Source organism: Choloepus didactylus, chromosome 1, assembly GCF_015220235.1.
Source record: "Choloepus didactylus isolate mChoDid1 chromosome 1, mChoDid1.pri, whole genome shotgun sequence".
In the NCBI taxonomy this organism is placed as follows: Eukaryota; Metazoa; Chordata; class Mammalia; order Pilosa; family Megalonychidae; genus Choloepus; species Choloepus didactylus.
In genome coordinates, this window is record NC_051307.1 from 214,576,670 (window position 1) to 214,593,839 (window position 17,170).

At 36.8% G+C, this 17,170-nt stretch overlaps 1 protein-coding gene across 7 annotated transcripts in view; it reads right to left on the reverse strand.

Moving 5' to 3' along the window:
- The window catches only part of FHIT (fragile histidine triad diadenosine triphosphatase), a 1,654,094-nt gene that overhangs the window by 1,211,785 nt on the left and 425,139 nt on the right, over window positions 1-17,170 (reverse strand). For 4 of the 7 annotated variants that reach the window (XM_037799397.1, XM_037799409.1, XM_037799381.1 and 1 more), the window contains one exon: window positions 10,348-10,440. The exons of 2 other annotated variants lie outside the window; for them this stretch is intronic. The gene's annotated coding sequence lies outside the window, so the exon portion shown is untranslated. Of the gene's footprint in view, window positions 1-10,347; window positions 10,441-10,689; window positions 10,715-17,170 lie in introns of those variants that run through there. One more of the 7 variants, XM_037799400.1, reaches the window with a different exon arrangement.

Sequence of the window (17,170 nt, forward strand, 5' to 3'; positions counted from 1 at the left end):
ATCAAACTTATCAGAGGGATTTGTCAATAACATATACAGATGGGAAGGATTAGCACTCAAAACAGAAATATTCTGGAAGTCCACAGGAGAACAGAGGAAAACGTTCATTATCCTTTACTCCTTAAGTTGAGTTTTTTCTTCCAGGTCCTCAATATATTAGCAAAAATTCAAAGACAGTAGAAGCAAATCTGACCCTTAAACACACAAGAACTTTGTTTAGATGGAAAACCAAGATCTCTTCAGAAGTTGTGGGGTTCAGCTACTGCTCTCTTAGAGACCTGGGAGCAGTAGCACTCCTGGCAGCAGCTACAACATTGGCTCCTGTTAAAAACAAACCATCTCCCTAGGAGAGGTGGAAATTTCCAGCTAAACCCATTTGCACTTTTTAGGATGTAGCTCATGTAGTCCTCCTAGGATACAACTTATCTGAATCCTATATTTCTGAAGACATACTCGGAGATTTATGAATCCCTGAGTCTGGACCAGACTCTCATGCCAACATTCTTTTCTCAGCCACTTTATAATTATCATTGCTGTTGCCAGCATGCACCATTTCATTCTAGATAGTATGGCTCTCGCATTGATTTAAATCACTAATTCCATATTATGCAGATCCCTCACATCAATCTATAAGCAAATGGTGCCCAAGGTATTTGTTCATATCTCTCTCTTAAGACATGTAACTCTTTTTACATGGTAGAATAATGATTTATAGGCATATTGCCTCTTTTGTCAGAGTTTGAACTATTTGAGGTCAGGCTTGTGTTGGATCCATTGTATCCCAGTGTCTAATGTGATGTGGCATACATAGCACAGTCACAATAAAAGTTTGCCTGGAGTTCACATAGACTTTGCTATGAATAATAATAGCATTGCTAAGCTTCAGAAGCAACACAATCACAAAGTTATCAGCACCGTTAGGAATGAGGTCAACAACTTCAGGAATTAAGATTAAATATTTCTCTCCCTTTTTAATCCAAAGCTTCTGGCCAAAAATTGACTCGGAAACATCCCACACGTCCACTATGACTTACCAATTTATCTGAAATAATAAAAAGGAAAATGAGTGGCTACTAACTCCACTTCCATTCTCTAGACAATCAGACTTCTAAATTAGTAATCAATTTAAGTATTGCCAAGAAATTTTCCAGCCTCTCTCCAAAAGTATAAAGTAGTCATTTTTGAATGAATAATTAAACCATTTTATTCATCTAGGAGTCATAGAGAGTACAGAAAAGCTGATTTCTATGACTTCTAAAAAAATTATTACCATTATTATTGTTATTATTATTATTATTTTGCCTTTTGGATGCTGGGGAGGTAAGAAAGGTCCACATGAAACTTAAATATAGCTTCCCTCCTATCATTCACTTATTAAAGTCTTGAAGTTACAGAATCCTAAATAAAAAAAAAAAAAGTTCTAAAATATCTGTAATGTTTTCCTAGTAGCGCGACATTCCTGCTGACTGATCCTTGCTGTCAAGAGCAAAGTGATCAGTTGTCACCCCTCTTTATTTTCCCTATGATTGATGTGGTAGAGGTACAGCTGGCTCCTACTTTCACAGAACTTACATTCTAGGGGAGGAGATAGTCAGAAAGGCAGGTAAACAGATGAATAACACAGCCATGATACATTTTTTTTAAGCCTTAACTCCCTATTCCCTGTCTTGTCCCATCCCCTGTTAACTTACATTCTGGATTCTGACTCTATGGATTTGCTTATTCTAATTATTTTATATCAGTGAGATCATATAATATTTGTCCTTTTGCATCTCATTTATTTCATGCAGCATGATGCTTTCAAGGTTCATCCATGTTGTCACATGTATCCAAATTTCATTCCTTTTTACTACTGAATAATATTCCATTGTATCTATATACCCATTTTTTTATCCATTCATCAGTTGATGAACACTTGGGTTGCTTCCATCTTTTGGCAATTATGAATAATGCCGCTATGAACATCGGTGTGCAAAGATCTGCCTGAGTTCCTGCTTTCAGTTCTTTGAGGTATGCATCTAGTAGTGAGATTGCTGGGTCATATAGTAATTCTATACTTAACTTTCTGAGGAAGCACCAAACTGTCTTCCACAGCAGCTGCACCATTTTACATTGCCACCAGCCATAATGAGTGTTCTCATTTCTCTGCATCTTCTCCAACACTTGTAATTTTCTGTTTAATAGTAGTCATTCTAGTGGGTGTAAAATGCTACCTCATTTTACAAAAGAAACAAAAAAAAATGGGCTAAAATTAAGAAAGGGTTGAGATTTCTTAAATAAGATGTTAGTAAGGGCCTCAGAAGCAAGAATCAAAATCCATGGATCAGGAGAATTCCTGAAACCAGAGAACTCAGATGCAGTCAAATCCACAGTATGAATATAACATGGAGACCATGCAAAAGATTATTTAACTCTAGATATCAACTGACCTGAGAAACTCCAAATTTCCAGTGACATCTGCTTCTCTGCCTTTTATTTTAGTCATGTGTTGCTTTACTACTTTATTGAAGTTGCTTAGGGGTAATTTTCTGTGCAAGAGGTGTAGTGTGCAATTTGCAGTGTCAGATCTGAGGCTCATTAATAGTCCCAACTTTTATTTAAAAGCAGTGTGATATATGACTAAAAATATGGTTTTTTTTTCTTTTACCTTTCTGCTGGGTAGGAGGCTTTTGTGTTTATTTCATTTTTTGGAGGAGGGAAGGTGAGCAATAATGTAAAGTTTAGGTTCAACTCTACCTTTAGAAGGCTGTGTATGCATATGTTGATAGCCTTGCCAATGAGAATGGAGCCCAGAACAATAAAATGTTCTTTAATTTTACAGTGTATAATCTGGGATATAGCCAGGGCCCTTATGAGAACTCCAAAGGACCTGGGAATATTTTCTTTGGGAGGCTCAACCATATATTAGATCAGATATATTACACTAAACAATTTGGAGCTGTGAAATCTTTGAAAAAAAATCTATAATTCTGCTCTTGAAATTGTTTGTTACATATAATTTGTTTATTTAATTTTTAAATTGGCTAAGATTTCTCAACAATCAACATGCATTTTCAGAAATCCTTGAGAAGTGAGAATAGCTAACATAAAATGTTCCTAAATGCAAATATTTTTTATATACTCATTAAATTTAGTAACTAATAACAATAGCATAATGTTCATTTTGCTAACATTTCATTAAATATCGTACCTAAAGGTCAAAGAGACAACAGAATGTATGTGCACTCCTGGGTCTCATGTGACACTAGACGGTGAGTTTTGTTCCCCCCAAATAATTTTGATGCTATTAAAAACACATTGAGATTGTAACATACACAATCCCAGTTGGAACCAAATGAGTGTACCAAAATCCCTACCACTGAAATTTTTAAAAACCTGCCCTGATTCTTGACCAAAAGGGGGATGTGAAAGGAAATGAAATAAGCTTCAGTAGCAGAGAGATTCCAAAAGGAGCCAAGAGGTCACTCTGGTGGGCACTCTTACGCACACTTTAGACAACCCTTTTTAGGTTCTAAAGAATTGGGGTAGCTGGTGGTGGATACCTGAAACTATCAAACTACAACCCAGAACCCATGAATCTCGAAGACAATTGTATAAAAATGTAGCTTACGAGGAGTGACAATGGGATTGGGAAAACCGTAAGGACCACACTCCACTTTGTCTAGTTTACGGATGGATGAGTAGAAAAATAGGGGAAGGAAACAAACAAACAAACAGACAAAGGTACCAGTGTTCTTTTTTACTTCAATTGCTCTTTTTCACTTTAATTATTATTATTATTTTTGTGTGTGTGCTAATGAAGGTGTCAGGGATTGATTTAGGTGATGAATGTACAACTATGTAATGGTACTGTGAACAATTGAATGTACGATTTGTTTTGTATGACTGCGTGGTATGTGAATATATCTCAATAAAATTAAGATTAAAAAAAAAAAAAAAAAAAAAAAAAACCTGCCCTGAATTTACTGTAACTTGCACAGTCTCCTCTGAAGTTCTACTGAAGTTCAGTTAAAAGACTATCTTGCTTCTTTAGCAAATTCTCAAGGTTTAGTGCAGAAGAATCACCTAGAGCTCTCAAAAACAATGAAGATTGCTGGGACACATCCTTAAATAATCTCAGTTCTAAAGAGGAGCTCAAAAGCCATCATCTTTAACTCTCTGAAACCCTAAAGGGGTTTTAACTCTTTAGGAAACATTGGTTGATGTGGGCAGGGTTGATGATAAAGGCTGGTGAGATTAGTCTGGATTTAAGATACTGGACTACTTAAATCAATCCAGCCCAGTCTCTCTCAATCCTGGCTCACAACAGAATCACATGCAGAGCTTTGAAAAATAGTTTTTACCCCCCAAAAATCTTGCTTTACTTGGTCTGAGGTAGAGCATGGTCAATGGTATTTTCTAAAAATCTAAGTACAAACAAATTGAGAAAAGCCCGTAGCCTACGGGCACTAGCTTCAGAAAGAATTAATCTGCCCCCTGAGATGTTTATGAGGCACAGACTTATTACAAATGGGGAGCACTCACTGACATGTAGCAAGACTAAAACCCAATTCAGATCTCCTAGTCCCAACGTGTTTCAGTCCCAATACATCCAAGTTGGTCTTACAGTTACAGCACAAAAAACTAGAGTCCTTCCCTCTGGTTATTATCTGCTGGCAGAATGATTTAGTAGTTCTATTATAAAAGCAACTCCATTATAATTACAGTGTTTGAATTATAAACAAAACACCAAAAAAATGCAGAAGAGTCCTTTAATCAAAACTGGAAAACAGAACAATTTCTGGCTGCCGTTAAAAGCAAACTCCAAAATATTAAGAGTAAGCTCTCCAAACATTTGATTCCTGCCTCTTTCCCATAAGAGCGACACTACACATTTTTTTCAATTAAGCAGTTTGACAACCTGAAGAAACCCACAGCACAAGATTTAATGAGCATATACTGCATGCATGGTAATCGACAGGCTGACAGTTTGCTCATTTCAAACTGACAAGAGAGCACTACACATTAGCAAAAAGGTTTTTTTGGGTCTCTTTTCATTAAATAAGCTTTACAGTTGAGGAACATTCCAACTGTATTGGCAAAACTGCCACAGATGGTCCCCACCGTGACCTTACTCCCTTGTCACTCTCCAAGTCCTCAAGTCTTGACTGAGAAATTAGTTTTTAAAAACAAAGCACAAACACAAAATATGGACATTTAAAGGTTCTCTGATGTGTCAAGGGTTACATGGAGCCTTCTGAGTCATGACTCTCCATCAGCGATTTCACAGGTCATGAATTCTAACCCAGTATGTGCTGGTTCTTCACACTGTCTACTATATAAATCAGAATAGTTCTTGGGAACAGTGCCAAACCTGTTAAATCATTCAATATTTTAGAAGCAGCCTAGTATACTGGAAAAAACATGGGCTTTGGTAGCAGAGAACTAGGGGTTCAAATTCTGACTAAAACTCACAGATGTGGCTGGCCTTGGTCAAGCTGCACCATTTCTCTAAGGCTCTGAAATAAACATAGCTAGTTAACCCACATAGTTCAGGGTATGGAGTTTTAAGAAAGTTAACCATAGTCTGACTCTCCTGTGATATCTATCATGAACCTTTATTAGTTATACAGAAAGGCAAACAGTAAACTAATATATAAATATATTGAGAACTCCCAGTAGACACTGTGTGACTATCTTCACAAATGTAGTCTCACTTAACCCTATCAATATCCTGAAAGATAGGGGGTATAGCCCCCATTTTCATAAAATAACAACAACTAGAGGAGATCTGAGAGAGCATATGAGAAATTACTTTCAGTGTTTAGAGGTAGGAAAAGCTTTGCTTCCTTTCAGTAACAGACATGTTCCAATTTTTTTGATAATGAGAAAATGAAACTTCTTGTGTTTCCCTCTTTTTGCTGTGCCTGCCAGTAAACTCTCAATGAATTTTCATGCTCAGTGTGTATTTGCAACTCTATTAGCAGTAGGGGTTAGCAGATTTGTTTCCTGATTTTCTATGTATATTTTATTAATCTTATTTAAGTTTGGCTATAAGCTACCTCAAATGAGATCGAGATTTCTTAGCTGGCTGGTAAGGGAGCCGTGACCAGGACCCAGGTTGCCTGACTCCATGTTAGGGACCCATACATATAGCACAGAAATCACATAGAAAATCTCACATGCAAGCACAGTGAGGCCAAAACCCACTGTTTGGGTCCTATGTTATGGAGAAGAGCACACACTACGGAAGCTTCCGTATCATTATTTCTTAAATGGGGATAATATATCTTTCTTAAGTTTATGATGATGATTCAGGGAGCTAATATTTGCAAGAACATCCAGTATACTATTTGATACATAGTAAAAATGGACAAGTATGAAATATCAACCCTTTAAGAAATAGAGCTGGATTAATTGGAAGCAGTAAAACTCAAATGCACAGACCCTTAAACATGATCACACATCCCTCTGGACCCCATGCATTGTTGACTCAGGAGGCTTGGTGAGGACCCAGTCTTGCTGCCCTGCTCTCACGTCACAGGGAGCAGAGGATAACATGGATATCTTGGAAAGCTGTCCCCAATCTCTAAAGTCTTTCCATAAAGATGTCTATGGGAGATACAGAATTCCATCAAGAATGCACACATGTGAAGTTTTCAGGTTTACAGCTCATACAATAGTGCACCCTGCAAAATGAGCCAAAATCATGGGCTCTGTTTCCATATGAAATAGCAAGTTTCTCCATGTTTCATAGCCACCGATTACACCCAGAATATAGCCAGACACAGCATTAAAATGTTCATTTGTCCTCAAGGGAGTCCAGGAAAAGGCACTGTAGATCTAATATCCAGATACAGTAGTGCTTCCTCAGAAGAGACAGTATAGAGCAGTGGGGGAAGCTTTTGAAACAGACAGATTGGATTTGAAGTCAGGCTCTGTCATCCACCAGTTACATGGCATTGGGCAAGATTAGAAAGAGCCACAGATTCTTCACTAACAAATGGGGGACATACTCCTAACTTATATTACTATTGTAAGCAGGGCTTACAATATTTAACAACTAGTACAGCAAGGGTACTAACCAGAATGGACTTAATAGCTGTCCTGATGCATAATGATTAAATATGAATACTGTTTGAAGGAATATATTATGAAGGTGCTTGGCTTGAGTCCTGTATCACGGGAGGTGCTTGGACTTAAAATGCATTAAATACAATAAACACACATGGTAAAACATTGTAGTGAGGAACTTATAAGCAGATAGGTACACTGACATTTGTATTCTCCAACTACCCTTCTTTCCTCATCTGTGTTGAGCTTTCACTCCAAGATTTTATTAAATGATTTTTATCTCAAAGTGATGAGCCACCTATGCCTCTTGACTCAATATTGAACAGTACTCAGAAAATTCTAGACTCAAAAATACATAAAGTGATCTCAGCTGGAATTTTGTTATCAGGTACATACACATTTATAATTTCTATGTCTTCTCAATGTAATGACCCCACTATTATTATAAAGTATTCTTTAATTCTGATAATATTCTTTTCTTAAATTGTGTGATATTAACAAAGCTACTCTAAACTTCTTATGCTGACAATTTGCATGGTATATCTTTTTCCATCAATTTACTTTAAACCTGGCTGTGTCTTTATATTTAAAAGATGTATCTTAACAGAATATAGTTATTTTTGCATTTTTATCCAGTCTAATAATGTCTGCCTTTTAAGTGTTTAAAAGTGTTTAGTTCACTAACATTTAATGTAATTATTGATATGGTTGCATTTAGAGCTACTATTTTATTGCTTGTTTTCTGTTGCCTCCTCCTAGTCCTTGTTCCTCTCTTCCTTCTTTCCTGCTTACTTTTTGGATCATTCTTTGGTTCTTCAGGTCAAAAATACTGTAGGTTTTCTACTGAAGATTAGTCATTCCAAGTGACATTAACTTCAGCCTTCTCTCAGTCTTAAAGCTGTGAAATAGGTCTCTTCTAAGTTTTGAGTTTCAACTCCCCTCCATAATCTGTTTATTTTCACTCTCCAGTACCTTAAGGTAATTTTTTTTTGGTCAAACTTTATAGCTGTTATCTGTGAGAATGTCAGGTTCAGTAAAGTTTACTCAGTCTTATTGGAAGTGGAAGCAAGTAGAAACATTTAGGAAACAGATCTATGCATTTTCTAGCTCCTCTCTTCAGAATACTTAATCTCCATCCATTATCTCATCTAGTGATTTTGGTTTTGGTTTTAAGTAAAAACAGAATTTAGACTCAGAACTTCCTTGATCACCTTGCCAAGTACATGAGAAGATTTGGAATGAAAGCACAGCACAAAGTTAGATGATAAAATAATAAAAGCATCAATCAGATATGGCTCTTGGACTGACAGCATTTAATCTCAAAGCAATGAGGCTTGTACAGGATCATGACTACCAAAGATTACCTACATGGAATTTTGCCAGGTTATTTCTTTTACCTATTATTATTATTATTATTATTATTATTATTATTATCATTTGGTCTCAGATATCTCTATTGTCTCATTGAAAATTACAACAGAAAATATTCTTGGAAAAACAGAATATTGAAAATACTACCTTTAATTACCAACACAGAGTTGGTAAATGCACATTTCCCTATAATAATCATTATGGCTACCATGTTTAAAGAGCTTCTGTGTTCTAATATGAACCAAGCATCTTGTAACGACTTACTTAAATTGTCATTTAATCCTTCATAAACACCATATGAGGTAGTTCCTAGCTTCATTTTAAAGATGAAGAAACTAGAGTTTAGAGAAGTTAAGTGAATTCACTGAGATCACACAGCAAATAGCAGACATCTGTGCCAGTCCTCTTAAAGAGGAGAGACAGCAAAGAAGGGTGTTTGGAGTATATAGGTACATCCCCTTTACTACAAAGAGAGAAAAGAGGAAGTCTTTTAATAAGCCAGGAGGAATAAGTAGGGATTTTAAAACTTGAAGTTATAACCTACAATTCCTCTTTCTACTATTGCTGATATTAAAATGCCACCCTTTTAAATATATTCTTTATATCTGACAGCTTTCATGTTAAAAAGAGCCTTGCTTCAGGATTTAAAAATACAAACCAGAACAGCAGCAAAAGGATAAAATAATTACATTCAAAGATGCATAGTAAAGAGGCACATAATACAAGTGCCCCATTTCACCTCATTTCATTTACTGTCCTGAGACCTTTTCTGCTTTTTAGGTAAACTCCCTGGACAGGCAGGTGACTCACCAGAGAGAAATCAGTCACATTAAGTTGTCTGCTTCATCCCACCACAATCTGAATTTGGGGAGCACTTCTAGAAGATGCAGCAATGTCTCATAATCCAAGAAATTCTGGGGGCAACATGGCTTGATTGTGTAAACTTTGCAGAAGCCCATGGGTTTCAAGTCACCATGGAATGAGAGAGAAAGGAAGGCAAGATGGTGGGTAAGTAGGCAGATAATACAAAGTGGATATGGGAGACTAGGTCTCAAGTGAAGTGAGAAAAGGAATGTAGTATCTTTGTATTCTGGAACATAGGACTCCTCTCTCTCTCTCTCTCTCTCTCTCTCTCTCTCTCTCTCTCTCTCTTAAGTGAGTTAAGATGAGAAGGAGTGAGGAAAGAGGAGGAGTATATGCGCAATGCCTAAGTCCACTGACATCATCCTGGGAAAATATCAACCAGATTAGTATGTCTCCCCCTTTTTAACTATTTTTAAATTTGCATATCAAAATTATCTAGTGAAATCATTCAAAGGCATATGAAGACAAGCAGTTTTTCACTCTATCTTCAAGCCTTTTTATAGAACTTACCCTTCTCTATCCTAGAGTAGGCCACTAGGACTTCCTCTGACCAAGAACTATCCCATGCCATTCCAGGAAACACGTATCATATTAAAGGCATGTTCCTGTTGCTGCTAATTCCATCTCAATTCAAAGATCATTTTCAAAGCCATGCAAGGCATAACAACTAGGCTTTGTAACTGTATAACCTTATGTTTTATACATAAAAATTATTAAATATGTGCAACTGTCTGGTGGGGGGAGAATAATATAATAGCATGTCAGTCAAGCAACAGCTAAGCTACATTTCAAAGAAAGGAAAGGTAATGCTGTCTTCCAAAGTGAAGTCATCACTCTTTTACTCAACTGAAAAAATATTTATATCCACATTTTAAAATGGCAGCTACAAATAGAAGTCAAAAGAGGGTAAATTCTCCAAGGAAATCTAGCCTTGAAATTTTACCATTTTAAAAGTTCTATTTTATACGTTCTTAGGAAAGTGACTACTGTTTTAAGGATGCCTATAGCAAGTCAATTATACCAAAATCTTTGAAAACATTTAAAATTAGTAAACACTACCTTCCAGACCACTGCTTGCTCCTGGGAGCCCCCAAAGGCAGGGTGCACGAAGCTTTTATGGCAGGTATAGGCAGGCAGGTAGTCCTGGGATACCTACATCATGAACAAAAAACTCTGATTATTATTTTGGTAGTGATCCAGGTGGCTTCCAGGTACAATTCCATTAGCAACATTCACCAGAAATAGTGAGCTAGCATGGCTATGTCAGTATTTTTAAAAGGGCAGGATAAAGGTACGTGCACTATTTCTGTACATTATCATTACTCTGCAGAAGAGAGATTGTGGCCCAGGGTACTTAAGTGACTCATACAAAATCACATGAAGGAAGTGGCAGAAGAGTACCTTGACTCTCCATCTTCAGATTCCTAGTCCAGGGCTGTTTGGGCCACATAATTTGACCCTCCTCAGGAGCTGGCAGTTCTGGCCCTGGAGCTTTCCATTTTGCAAAAAGATGAGGAAGAGTAATTCTCTAGTTTTGTGGTGGTCTATGCCAAATAGCTTTTCTGAATAACTACTTACAGGTCAGGTTATTTTTTTTTCCTTTAAAACCCTGGTGTCCATTAGAATCTGGAAGAATCTGACAATGAAAAGAACATGGATTGTTGGCCAACTGACCTGGATTTGAATCCTAACAATGTCATTTAATACCTATGTGCTACGGAGCTGCTCAACTTCATTGATCCTCTCTTTCCATGTCTGTCAAATGAGTACAACACCTGAAGAGCACATTTATTTAGAGGAAAAACTTTTTTTTTTTTTTAAATGAGGATAAAATGCCAAGCACAATTCCTGACAAATGGTAGGTGCTCAGGCAAAGTGAAAGCCCCACATCCTCACCTTACCAGCTGGGATAACTCTAAGATGGGGAATGATAAGAAAGTCAAAGAGAGCTCACCACCTGTAAATCAGTTGATGACAATTTACTAATCTCCAGCTGGTAAACTCCTCTCTGCTCCAATCTCTATCTCTGCTTTTCCTTCACTTGCCCTTCTGTGAAACAAAAATGCCATAACTATAAACATCTATTCATTTCTTAGGATCTTGTTTAAAGGTAATTATTTCCTTTCTTTAGTTACTTTTGGTCCACATCATGTTACATGGTCTGTTCAATACAGTTATTGAAAACAGATAAGCATTCATTCAATACATACTTGTTGAGTGGGGGTGACGGGTGGGAGAAGGACAAGGTATGGTAGTTAAAAGAGAATTTAGTTTCATCAATAACTTCTTAATTGAAAAAAAAAACCTAAAATCTGACCAATGATAAATTGATGTTCATTTTTGGATAATGGGTATGCTATATTTGGAGATTATTTTTTAAAAATTTTTCTCAAAATAAAAAAATAGAAAGAAAGAAAAATAACTGTCACAAGTTCTGCAATGCACTTAGTAACAGATGGTTGTTTTTTTAAATACAAAACTCAAAACTTTATTTTAATAATCAGTGAGACCAGTAGTGGTTCCTCCCAGGTTGGCTCAGCTTGAAGGGCTGAATGTAAGTTCAGCCAATAGAGGGAACCATCTGTCATTTGGAATGACATGGAGCCCTCTCCGCCAGGGGAAGCCAGGTGCCACCCAAGGCCATTATCTCCAGCACATCTCCCCACCCCCACCCCCAACCTTGAACCACCACGGGGAACAGAGAACCCATATTTACAGATAAAGTAAACTGAGAGCACTCCTTGGGCTTCTTTTCAACCTTTCTAAAGAGCTTGTTGCAATTTTCGAGAATCAAGGGAACAATATGCTTGATCAGTGCTGCAGCAGACTTAGCAATTTTACTTTTTAAATTTCTCTCCTTGGAGCAAGTTTGCCATTAACCTTACATATTCTGGGACTTGAGATGAGATATTTTTCCCCTCTAAAATGAAATTTCACATTAAAAAAAGAGTTAGTTTTAGTATAATTCATTTTTTTTGCAGCTAATAACCAAAAAGTTCTCTTTGAGCCAAGGAGACCATTATTTTAAGGGGTTAGGATTGTGAGAAACACAGAAGAACGTGCTTTCTCTTCCTGGTGGGAGAGTCTGTGAAAGAAAAAAGCTTGAGGAAAGTTCAGTAATAGTAAAGTGAAAGTTCAAAAGGACCTGATTTTTCCTCCTGGGTTAATATGTTTTTTAAAATGCCTTTTATGTACACTTACTTGTGAAAGTCCTAAAGCCTTGAAGAGGCAGACAGCCAATCCCTTAAAGAAAAATCTTGAAATCCCCCCCCAATTTTTACATACATGAAACTAGGAGGCAGAAGTTCTGCTACAATGCTAAATTTGCCACAATTCTTCACCCCTATGAGCTCCCTAATATTTAATCATCATCCTTTTGCATGTGTGATCCTACAGATGGGGTTTGGATTGGCTTCTAACAATAAACAAACATGGTAAAAAAAATGTTATGAATAAGTTACCAATGTTAATGTGCTATTTTGTGCCTCTGAATTTGGGTGATGATAAACATGATTCCACAAGGAAATCAGACTTTAGCTACTACATCGAATCATTTAATTTGTCTCAGTAAGTACCTATAATATGGCTGCTCCACATTGCAATAAACACTGGATTTTCAAATGAACAAATGAAGTGTGCAATTAACTCCTCACAAATGCAACTCCTGTGACAGGTATTCTGCAAAGGGGCTGGGCATCATAAGAAGATGAGGAAAAAGAGCATCCCACTCCAAGCCCCTGAAAATGGAAAGAAAGAGTCATATGGCCTCTGATTCTCCATTTTCTGCTCCTGGTAAGAAACATGGCTGAAACCTCACAATGAGATAATAGAGACCCTTGCTATTGTGTCACAGGGTAACGTCACATTACTCAGTATACATGAGGAGTCTGTCATTTTGTTCCTCTGGATTATAAGCCCAAGGACACTTTCCCAAAATAGTCTAAGGAGACAATTTTGCAGTGTTTGAGAATGTGGATTTGAATCCTGGACTATACCAAACAAACACGTGCATGACTCTATCCAAGTCATCAATTTTCTCTAAGCTTTATTTTCCTTACTGGAAAAATGGGACTCATAACCATACCTTCCTCATAGATTCAGTGAAATAATCTAAGTAAACGGCTTGGCACATGATCAACATTCAAGACAGTAGCCATGATCACCTTTCTGGTCATCATCACCATGACTGTTTATCAGTACCTTCATTTTCATCCATTATCTTCATTTTTATTCAGAAATAGCTTTTTTATTAATTTAAAAAGCTATTACAGGAAATAGACACTAGTCAAAGACTCTCACAGGGAGTGTATCCTTTCAAGCTGAAGAAAGAACTCCAAAGAAGAAGTTCTTTCTAAGAGATACTATGACAAAGAAATCGGAACTAAACCTGAGACCTGAAGTAAGTAAAGAAGGGGAAGGGATTCAGGACGAAGGATGGATTTCTAAGAAGGCATTCAAAACCATGGAATATGTTTGTGTCTTCATTGTTAATAAAAGTCATCACAAAATTATCCAATGAATAATCCAATTTAATTGAACCACTCTATTCAAGTACCTACTATGAGCCAGGCACTTTACTGAGCCTGGGGATTTAACAGTGAACAAGACAGACAAAGTCCCTGCATATAGGGAGCTTACCTCCCAATACCTCTTCCTTTTTATGAAAAATGTACTAAAGTCAATATTCACTTTGTAATCAATAAATTCCACCTTGAATTTACATCCCAAAGAGATTTCTCTTGGTAGAAAAACTGTAATGCTCTTTCTGATCAGAAAAAGAATACTACATAACCCAGAGTTCCTTTTTTACCTTAGGGGCCAGGAAACCTACAACCAAACTCTCATTCCTTGGACTCACTGACTTCTACTTAAATGGTCCCTCTTTCTGTTTTATGGCTAATTGCTCTATTACTTGCATTTTTATACATGTGATAATTTAGTATGCAGTCTCAAATTCTTTGGGGAGTTAGGAGAAGAGGGGAAGGAAGGGAAAAGAAAAAAGAGGAGCCATAAAGACAAGTTTCTTGAGGTCTGGAATTTTCCAATAATACTTTTGCAGTTTTCGTGATACTCATCACAATGCTGAATTAGTTACCATCTAATAACTGGATGGATGGATGGATGCATGCATGCATGCATGTGCATGGATGAAGAATACAAAACTTTTCTGGCTCAACTTGATTCCGGTTACAAGACGAGAAAGTGAAATTTGTTTACTCCTCTAAACTACAAGTTGAGAGGGAGAACACAAAAAAAGTAGCTGAAAAGTTTAACATGATTGTCACAATAAGGTAGCTCAATAATCAACAGAAGAACCATGGAGACCAAAAGAAGAGGGTGGTAGAGATCCTTAAGATTTCATTAGAGATTTATTTCAGGGAATAAAGTCCTTATGAGAGAATATTTCTCTGTCTTACTCTACTGCTACGAAAACAGAAGAAATGTTGTAATTTAAATTGATATCAAAGTAAGAAAATTTTAATTTTTTTTTTAGCTTCTTTATGACAAAATGGAAAGATATTTGCAATTTGTTTTCCTGATGTTCTCTCAGTTATTTTAAAAAATGCTGTTACTTCTTTTATTTCAAAATTTCATGTTGGGAAAATGAAGGCATATGATAATCTCCGTTAACTACCAGGAAGAGGGAACATAATTAAATTAAAGGAAACTCTCTGGCTAGTTTAGAAGATAATTACTTTAGCAATATTAGAACACCATAGAGTTCTCTGTTGTTCATGGCCAAATCAATCCAATTCACAAAAAACAACAAAGGTCAAGTTTACAGAGGTATTAAAACATCGCATCCTTTCCTTGGCTCAATATATAAATGAGACTTTCTGAATTAATTTCCAATCAAGAACTGTCTGCTGACATGATATAACAGTAGCAAATTGTGCATCGCTTGCTTCAAGTACCACTTCCATGATGCCTCAATTCTCTGGCAGGTAGAAAATCTTTATGATTAAATCATGTCTGTATTCCCATAAGAAACTCTTAAATTCTAAAAAATACACTGCTTCCCCCAACTAGTTGATAAACTGAAAAGAAAATAATATTAAGTGACGGTACTTGAGGAAACAGTTAAGAAGAGAAACTCAGAAAAAAAGATTGGTATCATACATAATGAGATTCTCAAAACAGTGTGATGAAGGAAGGAAGGAGTTGCAGCAGGGTAACATATATTTTTAAAAGGTAAGTTATTCCTTAAAGTAATTACCAAAATGTGAGAGTTCATCTCATGATTCTCAACCTTATATTCTGAAAGTGAACTTCTTATAATGCAAGACTAAGAGAGCCAATTACTTCAGCACCAAGCTACATCCTAAATCTCTGGCTTTGGCAGTTCAAAAAATTCTTGGAAAATATTCTTACAAAATCTTCACTAACAACTCAGACTTTATAAACAGAGACTGTAAAAGGATGAATGAAAAGTAGCCAATTAGATAGCAAAGTGGAAAAGAGAGAACACTGAATAAAAAGACCTACCAGAGTTCCAGTTGTATCTCCACCACTAACCAACTTTGAGACTTAGGTAATATTCATAATAAAATAAGTTATTAAAAACGTTAATAATTACTTTCCGTACATTAGCTATCTTATCCTTGTAATAACCAGTGAGGGAGAAACGCTCATGATGTCATGCTACAGAAGAGCAGTTAAGCAGCTTGTTCAAGGGTACTCAGCTAGTCTGAGGGCTGCTCTGGACTACCCACTCTGCACTTGAGTTCAGTAACCTCTTAGAATAATTGAAAAAGCTTCTTCCAGCAAGAGGATGCAGAGATTTGTAAGGGGCAAGATGACAAGATGGGAAAAGCTTAGGTTTCAAAGTGACTTTGAAGTGACGAGCAAGCAGCAGCTTCTCTAAGATTCAGATTCCCGGATAACACTGGGTATCTATTTACCGCACAGGCTGTCCTAAAGAAAGAGATAATATTAGAATCACTTGCCTGCAGTAATAATGATAACTAACATTTACACTATGCTTACCATGTGTCAGCCACTTCTAAGCATTTTTCACACATTAAATTGTGAAATCTTCATAATAACACAAAGAAGGCTATTATTTTTATTCCTTTTACAGGTGAGGATACTGAGGCAAAGAGAATTGTTACCTCCCCAAAGCACACAGTTACTATGGTACAGATCTGGGATTCCAATCCAGACAGCATGAGTCACTCAAACATACCTACTGAACACACTCCTGAAACACAAAGGACCTCATTGCTATTTCCCAGGATCTATGCAAATTTCACTCAGAGTTTAAGACAAATTCAGGAGGATGAAACAACAAACCTTTCATGTACCCAGAAGAGCTGCCTACTTCTGGCACTGGGGGTGGGGGAGAGGGGGTATATCAAAAGGAACTACCTAGAAAGAGACAGATCATATATATCATCCATATGGCCAGGACTTTCTTTTTTCTCAGTTTCCAGGCTGATTGCTCTCTTCATGTTGATAACATATTGCTTTAGATTTACTAATGAACCACTGAGGGTCCAGAAAAGTTGCTTAACCTGACCTCAATCTGGGAGAAATTCAGTCTCTTAATCATTTTTTATTACTTTAATATCAAAATTATAATTTCATCAGATAATGTCACAGCCCGAGGGGGCTTTGCCAGTCAAAAGACCAAAGAAGACGCCGAGCATTTTCTGAAACGTGAACTTCATTTGAGGCTTACTCACAGGGAGGCAGAAATCAGCAGAAATCAAATGGCTTTTTTCTCACCGGGCAGGTATTGCTTTCACAGGGAAGGTGGCCATGCGATTGAAAGAGGGCAGCAAGCCAGTCATAAGGGTTTAAGACAAAGACATTCCTAAGGATGGGAGACATCCTCTGACATGGGGGTGATGCAGGAAGGAAAGAATTATAGGATGGGGCT